Genomic DNA, 9,495 nt, shown 5'->3' on the forward strand with positions numbered 1-9,495 from the left:
GAATCATGTTAGCAATTACCACATTTTATGATTATGAAATTTGGCAAATGGATGTCAAAACTACGTTTCTTAATGGATATCTTAAAGAAGAGTTGTATATGATGCAACCAGAATGTTTTCTCGATCCAAAAGGTGCTAACAAAGTGTGCAAGCTCCAGCGATCCATTTATGGACTAGTGCAAGCCTCTTGGAGTTGGAATATACGCTTTGATAGTGTAATCAAAGCATATGGTTTTATACAGGCTTTTGGAGAAGCCTGTATTTACAAGAAAGTGAGTGGGAGCTCTGTATCATTTATGATATTGTATGTGGATGACATATTGTTGATCGGAAATGATACTGAATTTCTGAATAGCATAAAAGGATACTTGAATAAGAATTTTTCAATGAAAGACCTCGGTGAAGCTGCTTATATATTGGGCATCAAGATCTATAGAGATAGATCAAGACGCTTAATTGGACTTTCACAAAGCACATACCTTGATAAAGTTTTGAAAAAGTTCAAAATGGATCAAGCAAAGAAAGGTTTCTTGCATGTGCTACAAGGTGTGAAGTTGAGTCAGACTCAACGCCCGACCACTGCAGAAGATAGAGAGAAAATGGAAGTCATTCCCTATGCTTCAGCCATAGGTTCTATCATGTATGCAATGTTGTGTACCAGACCTGATGTGTGCCTTGCTATTAGTTTAGCAGGGAGGTACCAAAGTAATCCAGGATAGATCACTGGTTAAGAACATCCTGAAATACCTGAAAAGGACTAAGCATATGTTTCTCATTTATGGAGGTGACAAAGAGCTTGTCGTAAACATTACGTCGATGCAAGCTTTGACACTGATTCGGATGACTCTCTAAGTCACAAACTGGATACGTATTTTTATTGAATGCTGGAGCTGTCAGTTGGTTGATACGTCTCCAACGTATCTATAATTTTTTATTGTTACATGCTATATTATATTCTATTTTGGACATTATTGGGCTTCATTATACACTTTTATATTATTTTTGGTACTAACCTATTAACCGGAGGCCCAGCCCAGAATTGTTGTTTTTTGCCTATTTCAGAGTTTTGCAGAAAAAGAATATCAAACGGAGTCCAAACGGAATGAAACCTTCGGGAACGTGATTTTTGGAACGAACGTGATCCAGAGGACTTGGACCCTACGTCAAGAAAGCAACCAGGAAGGCACGAGGTAGGGGGCGCGCCTACCCCCCAGGAGCGCCCTCCACCCTCATGGGGCCCACGTTGCTCCACCGACGTACTTCTTCCTCCTATATATACCTACATACCCCCAAACTACCAGATATGGAGCCAAAACCCTAATTCCACCGCCACAACCTTCTGTACCCGTGAGATCCCATTTTGGGGCCTTTTCCGGAGCTCCGCCGGAGGGGGCATCGATCATGGAGGGCTTCTACATCAACACCATAGCCTCTCCGATGATGTGTGAGTAGTTTACCTCAGACCTTCGGGTCCATAGTTATTAACTAGATGGCTTATTCTCTCTTTTTGGATCTCAATACAATGTTCTCCCCCTCTCTTGTGGAGATCTATTTGATGTAATCTTCTTTTGCGGTGTGTTTGTTGAGACCGACGAATTGTGGGTTTATGATCAAGTTTATCTATGGACAATATTTGAATCTTTGAATTCTTTTATGTATGATTGGTTATCTTTGCAAGTCTCTTCGAATTATCAGTTTGGTTTGGCCTACTAGATTGATCTTTCTTGCAATGGGAGAAGTGCTTAGCTTTGGGTTCAATCTTGCGGTGTCCTTTCCCAGTGACAATTGGGGCAGCAAGGCACATATTATATTGTTGCCATTGAGGATAACAAGATGGGGTTTATATCATATTGCATGAGTTTATCCCTCTACATCATGTCATCTTGCTTAAAGCGTTACTCTGTTCTTTTGAACTTAATACACTAGATGCATGCTGGATAGCGGTCGATGTGTGGAGTAATAGTAGTAGATGCACGCAGGAGTCAGTCTACTTGTCTCGGACATGATGCCTATATACATGATCATACCTAGATATTCTCATAACTATGCTCAATTCTGTCAATTGCTCAACAGTAATTTGTTTACCCACCGTAATACTTATGCTCTCGAGAGAAGCCACTAGTGAAACCTATGGCCCCCTGGTCTATTTTCTATCATATTAATCTTCCATCAACAAGCTATTTCTTGCACCGTTTTTATTTTTCTTTATTTACTTTGCATCTTTATCATAAAAATACCAAAAATATTATCTTATCATATCTATCATATCGCACTTTCGTAAGTGACCGTGAAGGGATTGACAACCCCTTTATTGCGTTGGTTGCGAGGATTTTATTTGTTTGTGTAGGTGCGAGGGACTCGTGTGTGGCCTCCTACTGGATTGATACCTTGGTTCTCAAAAACTGAGGGAAATACTTACGATACTTTGCTGCATCACCCTCCCCTCTTCAAGGGAAAACCAACGCAGTGCTCAAGAGGTAGCAAGAAGGATTTCTGGCGCCGTTACCGGGGAGTCTACGCAAAAGTCAACATACCAAGTACCCATCACAAACCTTATCTCCCGCATTACATTATTTGCCATTAGCCTCTCGTTTTCCTCTCCCCCACTTCACCCTTGTCGTTTTATTTGTCCTCTCTCTCCGTCCTCCTTCTCTTTCCCTATTGGCCTCTTTTTGCCTGTTTCTTGTTTGCTTGTGTGTTGGATTGCTTGCCTGTCACGATGGCTCAAGATAATACCAAATTGTGTGACTTTACTAATACCAACAACAATGATTTTATTAGCACTCCGACTGCTCCTCTTACCGATGCTGAATCTTGTGAAATTAATGCTGCTTTGTTGAATCTTGTCATGAAAGATCCATTTTTCGGCCTTCCTAGTGAAGATGTCGCTACCCATCTAAACAACTTTGTTGATTTGTGTGATATGCAAAAGAAGAAAGACGTGGACAATGATATTGTTAAATTGAAGCTATTCCCGTTTTCGCTTAGAGATCGTGCTAAAGCTTGGTTTTTGTCTTTGCCTAAAAATAGTATTGATTCATGGAATAAGTGCAAAGATCCTTTTATCTCTAAGTATTTTACTCCCGCTAAGATCATCTCTCTTAGAAACGATATTATGAATGTTAAGCAACTTGATCATGAACATGTTGCACAAGCTTGGGAGAGGATGAAATTAATGATACGTAATTGCCCTACACATGGTTTGAATTTGTGGGTGATTATACAAAATTTTTATGCCGGATTGAATTTTGCTTCTAGAAATCTTTTAGATTCGGCCGCGGGAGGCACTTTTATGGAAATCACTTTAGGAGAAGCTACTAAACTCCTAGATAATATTATGGTTAATTATTCTCAATGGCACACTGAAAGATCTACTAATAAGAAAGTACATGCGATAGAAGAAATTAATGTTTTGAGTGGAAAGATGGATGAACTTATGAAATTATTTGCTAATAAAAGTGTTCCTTCTGATCCTAATGATATGCCTTTGTCTACTTTGATTGAGAATAATAATGAATCTATGGATGTGAATTTTGTTGGTAGGAATAATTTTGATAACAACGCGTATAGAGGTAATTTTAATCCTAGGCCGTATCCTAGTAATACCGCTAATAATTATGGTAATTCCTACAACAATTCTTATGGAAATTTTAATAAGATACCCTCTGAATTTGAGACTAGTGTTAAGGAGTTTATGAATTCGCAAAATAATTTCAATGCTTTGCTTGAAGAAAAATTGCTTAAAGTTGATGAATTGGCTAGGAACGTTGATAGAATTTCTCTTGATGTTGATTCTTTGAAACTTAGACCTATTCCACCTAAGCATGATATCAATGAGTCTCTCAAAGCCATGAGAATTTCCATTGATGAGTGCAAAGAAATAATCTCTAGGATGCGTGCTAAGGAAGATTGTTTTGTGAAAGCATGTTCTTCTAGTTTCCATGAAAATAAAGATAAAGATCTAAAAGTTTTTGATGTGTCCCCTATTAAATCTTTGTTTTGCAATATCAATCTTTATAATGATGGGACTGAATATGATCCACCTTTACCTAGAAGGCGTTCCAAAAATTCGGAGTCTTTAGATCTTGATGCTAAAACTATTAAAAGTGGGATTGAAGAGGTCAAAACTTTAAATATCAATGAACCCACTATTTTGGATTTCAAGGACTTTAATTATGATAATTTCTATTTGATAGATTTTATTTCCTTGTTACAATCCGTGCTAAATTCTCCACATGCCTATAGTCAAAAATAAAGCTTTTACTAAACATATCGTTGATGCTTTGATGCAATCTTATGAAGAAAAACTTGAGTTGGAAGTTTCTATCCCTAGAAAACTTTATGACGAGTGGGAACCTACTATTAAAATTAAAATTAAAGATAACTAATGTTATGCTTTGTGTGATTTGGGTGCTAGTGTTTCCACGATTCCAAAGACTTTGTGTGATTTGCTAGGTTTCCGTGATTTTGATGATTGCTCTTTAAACTTGCACCTTGTGGATTCCACTATTAAGAAACCTATGGGAAGAATTAATGATATTCTTATTTTTGCAAATGGGAATTATGTGCCCATAGATTTTATTGTTCTTGACATAGATTGCAATCCTTCATGTCCTATTATTCTTGGTAGACCTTTCCTTCGAACGATTGGTGCAATTATCGATATGAAGGAAGGAAATATTAGATTCCAATTTCCGTGAAGGAAAGGTATGGAACACTTCCCTAGAAAGAAAATTAAATTACCATATGAATCTATTATGAGAGCCACTTATGGATTGCCTACCAAAGATGGCAATACCTAGATCTATCTTCGCTTTTATGCCTAGCTAGGGGCGTTAAACGATAGCGCTTGTTGGGAGGCAACCCAATTTTATTTTTATTCCTTGAATTTTCCTCCTGTTTAGTAATAAATAATTTATCTAGCCTCTGTTTTGGTTTTGTTTTTGTGTTTAATTAGTGTTTGTGCCAAGTAGAACCGTTGGGAAGACTTGGGGAAAGTCTTTTTGATCTTGCTGTAAAAACAGAAACTTTAGCACTCACGAGAATTGCTGCCATTTTTATTTGGAAAGTGATATTTAGTTAATTATTTTTTCATATGATTAATAGATAAATTCCTCACGTACAGCAATTCATTTTAGAATTTTTGGGGTTGCATAAGTTTGCGTTAGCTACAGATTACTACAGATTGTTCTGTTTTTGACAGATTCTGTTTTTCGCGTGTTGTTTGCTTATTTTGATGAATCTATGGCTAGTAAAATAGTTTATAAACCATAGAGAAGTTGGAATACAGTAGGTTTAACACCAATATAAATAAATAATGAGTTCATTACAGACCTTGAAGTGGTGTTTTGTTTTCTTTCGCTAACGGAGCTCACGAGATTTTCTATTTTGAGTTTTGTGTTGTGAAGTTTTCAAGTTTTGGATAAAAGATTTGATGGATTATGGAACAAGGATTGGCAAGAGCCTAAGCTTGTGGATGCCCATGGCACCCCAATATAATCTAAGGACACCTAAAAGTCAAAGCTTGGGGATGCCCCGGAAGGCATCCCCTCTTTCGTCTACTTCCATCGGTAACTATACTTGGAGCTATATTTTTATTCACCACATGATATGTGTTTTTCTTGGAGCGTCTTGTATTATTTGAGTCTTTATTTGTTAGTTTTCCACAATCATCTTTTCTGCACACACCTTTTGAGAGAAACACACATGATTTGAAAAATATTAGGATACTCTATGTGCTTCATTTATATCTTTTGGGTTATATAGTTTTTGCTCTAGTACTTCACTTATATCTTTTAGAGCACGGTGGTGGATTTGTTTTATAGAAAATATTATTCTCTCATGCTTCACTTATATTATTTTGAGAGTCTTAAACAGCATGGTAATTTACTTAAACTGGGAAATTAATCCTAATATGCTAGGCATTCAAGATTAGTAAAAAAAATTCTTAAGAGTGTGCTGAATACGAAGAGAAGTTTGATACTTGACAATTGTTTTGAGATATGGAGATGGTGATATTAGAGTCATGCTAGTTGAGTAGTTGTGAATTTTATAAATACTTGTGTTGAAGTTTTTTATTCCCGTAGCATGCACGTATGGTGAACCGTTATGTGACGAAGTCGAAGCATGATTTATTTATAGATTGTCTTCCTTATGAGTGGCGATCGGGGACGAGCGATATCTTTTCCTACCAATCTATCGCCCTAGGAGCATGCGCGTAATACTTTGTTTCAATAACTAATAGATTTTTGCAATAAGTATGTGAGTTCTTTATGACTAATGTTGAGTCCATGGATTATACGCACTCTCACTGACGGTGTCCTGGACTAGGGGGTACTCACCACGTCGTCTCCCGATCTATTAGATTGGGCCGAGGACCCCCGTGGCCGTATACTCATGGCCCAGTTTGGACGGCTGCCGCATACAAGGAAGATTCCACAAGACTTGGCGATCAAGACAAGGACTTCTCCCCACCGGCGTATTCGGCTAGGACTCTTGTTATCCTAGGCCTCCGGTGCATTATATAAACCGAGGCCAGGCTAGTCGATAGATATACAATATATACAACAATCATACCGTAGGCTAGCTTCTAGGGTTTAGCCTCCTTGATCTCCTGGTAGATCTACTCTTGTACTACCCATATCATCAATATTAATCAAGCAGGACGTAGGGTTTTACCTCCATTAAGAGGGCCCGAACCTAGGTAAAACATCGTGTTCCCTGCCTCCTATTACCATCCGGCCTAGACGCACAGTTTGGGATCCCCTACCCGAGATCCGCCGGTTTTGACACCGACATTGGTGCTTTAATTGAGAGTTCCACTGTGCCGTCATCGCAGAGGTTGATGGCTCGACTTATCGTCAAGGAAAATATTACCTCCGGAGGAGCTCGACAAAAGGATCGATGGCTCGCCTGCAGATCAACTGCGACTTCGGCGTCTTCGTCACCAGTTCGACTGGTCACCTTGGTTCGACCAAGAATTGCGCCCCGTGTTCAGATCACCATGTTCGGACGAGGGCCTTCATCAAACATCAACTCCGATCTCTATCAAGATCACGGAGGAATTATCTATGGAGCTCGGGGGCTCAACGTCAACATTGCCCTCAAGCGAACGTGCTGTTTTTTTGGTCAGCAAACTCGTATCTGCCTCCACCACCTCCTCAAGTATCTCTTTGACGATCGCTTTGGTGGAATTATGCGGAATTGGGTCTATAACAACCCTGGAAAATTTCGTCGAGTTCCGATGGAGGAATCTCTAGCAATCCACGATATACCGGAGCCCTGTCAAATCTGGATGGGAATTTGGACGAGTTTAGGGCGTGGCATCCAGCTTCTAGCTCGGACATCCTTTGGAAGATCCAACCGTTGATTGGCTGCGGAATTCCTATATCTACCACCTCTCAAAATTTCAGCTCGATCCGACCGTCCAAACTCCGGGAACCTTTCGATTAGTGCATCACTTTTTGGATCTATTTTCTGCACGAAAACGAATCCGACCCGAGTTCATCTTTTTTATGAACGGGATTTCGGACATCCCTTTTGAAGGAAGTTTTGTATGGGGTATTGTGTTTTGTTCCCGAACATACCCCACTAACTTTAAGATCTTTTGAACATGATCTTCAACATCATGCTGGTGTCAAACCAGTCCGGCAATATTACTCCACGGCTGCCGACCTGCGCTAGACACGTCGTCACTTTAGCCGAGCTCAACTGCTTGGGATCATCATCTCGGCAAGCCGAACAAGAGTCCGGCATCACGAAGGATAAATCATCATCAACATTGCCGCCCCACGGATTACACGGAGCGGGCATACCGGCATCGCCGCACGGTCGCTTCATCAAGCCGGCATCGACCACGTCACGACCTGCATCGACAGGGCCGCACTATTGCTTCTTCAAGCTGGTGTCCATCACGCCGACCTACTTCGACATCTCGGATGGACCGGGGGCTTCGCCATCTCTTCATCAACCTACTCCGGACGCTTCGGCGTCACTAGCCGACCAGCTCCGTCACGTTAGCTGGGCCGAGGGCTTTGCCTCGGCGAGTCAACCTTTACCATCATTGCCATGCCGTCGTTTTATCGCCCATCAGGCAATGTGTGTGCGGAGCGAGTCCCAATTTTGGGAATCATCTTCCTTCGGATTGCTACAACAAATAAATCAGGTGCTATTAATCCCAGTATTTTTTGCTTGTTTGGGTTCATTTTTCCCAAGGAATTATTACTCTGGTTTGTCCATGATATGTACACAGGTCTATCAAATGGTGACCGCATTAACGAGGTCGCGTGGTGGTTCAATCAGTTTCCGTATATAGTCCGGCGAACGCCGCATCCGGAGCTCGGACTGACCTGTGAATTCAGGCTTTGCCACGCCTTTACTACATCACGCCGACGCCCTGCATCGACATTGACTTCGGCGCCAGGCCATATTTCTTCTATTCCCCACTTTGCATAAATTATTTATTATGCAACATTTTTTTAATTATCATTATTACTATTATCTCCAGTTTGCACTATTTTTTGTGCACAGGAAAATGATCAGGGGACTTCGGCGTCACTCTGCAGGTCTACATTGACTGTGCTATGTCACCACTTCGGCGTGTCGAGCTCTCCGCTCCGCCACCTTGGGACCGGCTTGGGGTATGGAACCTTGCCCCGCATCAAGCTCGGACCGCGTCATCAATACCGAACACATTAACCAGCTAAGTCGCTTTCATGCTCAAAGCTTTAATTTCTAACTTGTGTTCGGTTCGACCAAGAATTATACTTTTTTGGAAAAAAATTGCTTGTAAAAAATTTCCTTATCCAAACTTTGTTTGTGACGCATAAATTCAAATACCCCGTTTACTTGGGGGCTTCCTTTATGAAGCTTTTCCTCTTGCATATGATTATACTTGTACGGCTTCGTTCCTTGTTCGTGTATTACGCCACAATATGCACCATATTGACTTAAGCGATTTGCAAGCTGGGTTGCCTCGCTCCTGTGTTTACCCCTACGTTCCCGATTGTTCGGCTAGGGAGTAAAGGGAGCACCTCTGCAATTGTCACGATCGGGTCACCCGAGCCGTACCTCAGACTGGGTGAAGCCGAAAGCTAGCGCTCTTATTGTTTTCAATGATGGTCGTCACACAACGGAACTCATGAGTACAAAAAATCTATTGCACAAGTCTCATAATAACAATGAGCGCCGAAGAAAGGTATCAGTGAGGGTACTATTTTCTTCGAAGATGCTTCTTACACTTTGCAGTAATATAGCATAAGTTCCCTGAGCGCACTTTGTCTGTTACAGCCTTATGGCCCGATTGCCTGGTTATTGGAAACACCGTCGATATCCTCGATAGATGGAGTACATAACACTTTTTGGTCCTTAATCGAAGAGGGAGAAGTCGACGGTCGGTTAAGACGCGTTTAAAGTTTGGTTGAACATAGATATGATATAAGTACTTCGGTACATGCAATCATTCTTCTACCCAAGTCACTTGGGGGCTCTTAAGTT

The sequence above is a fragment of the Triticum urartu genome, chromosome 3, assembly GCF_003073215.2.
Source record: "Triticum urartu cultivar G1812 chromosome 3, Tu2.1, whole genome shotgun sequence".
Lineage (NCBI taxonomy): Eukaryota > Viridiplantae > Streptophyta > Magnoliopsida > Poales > Poaceae > Triticum > Triticum urartu.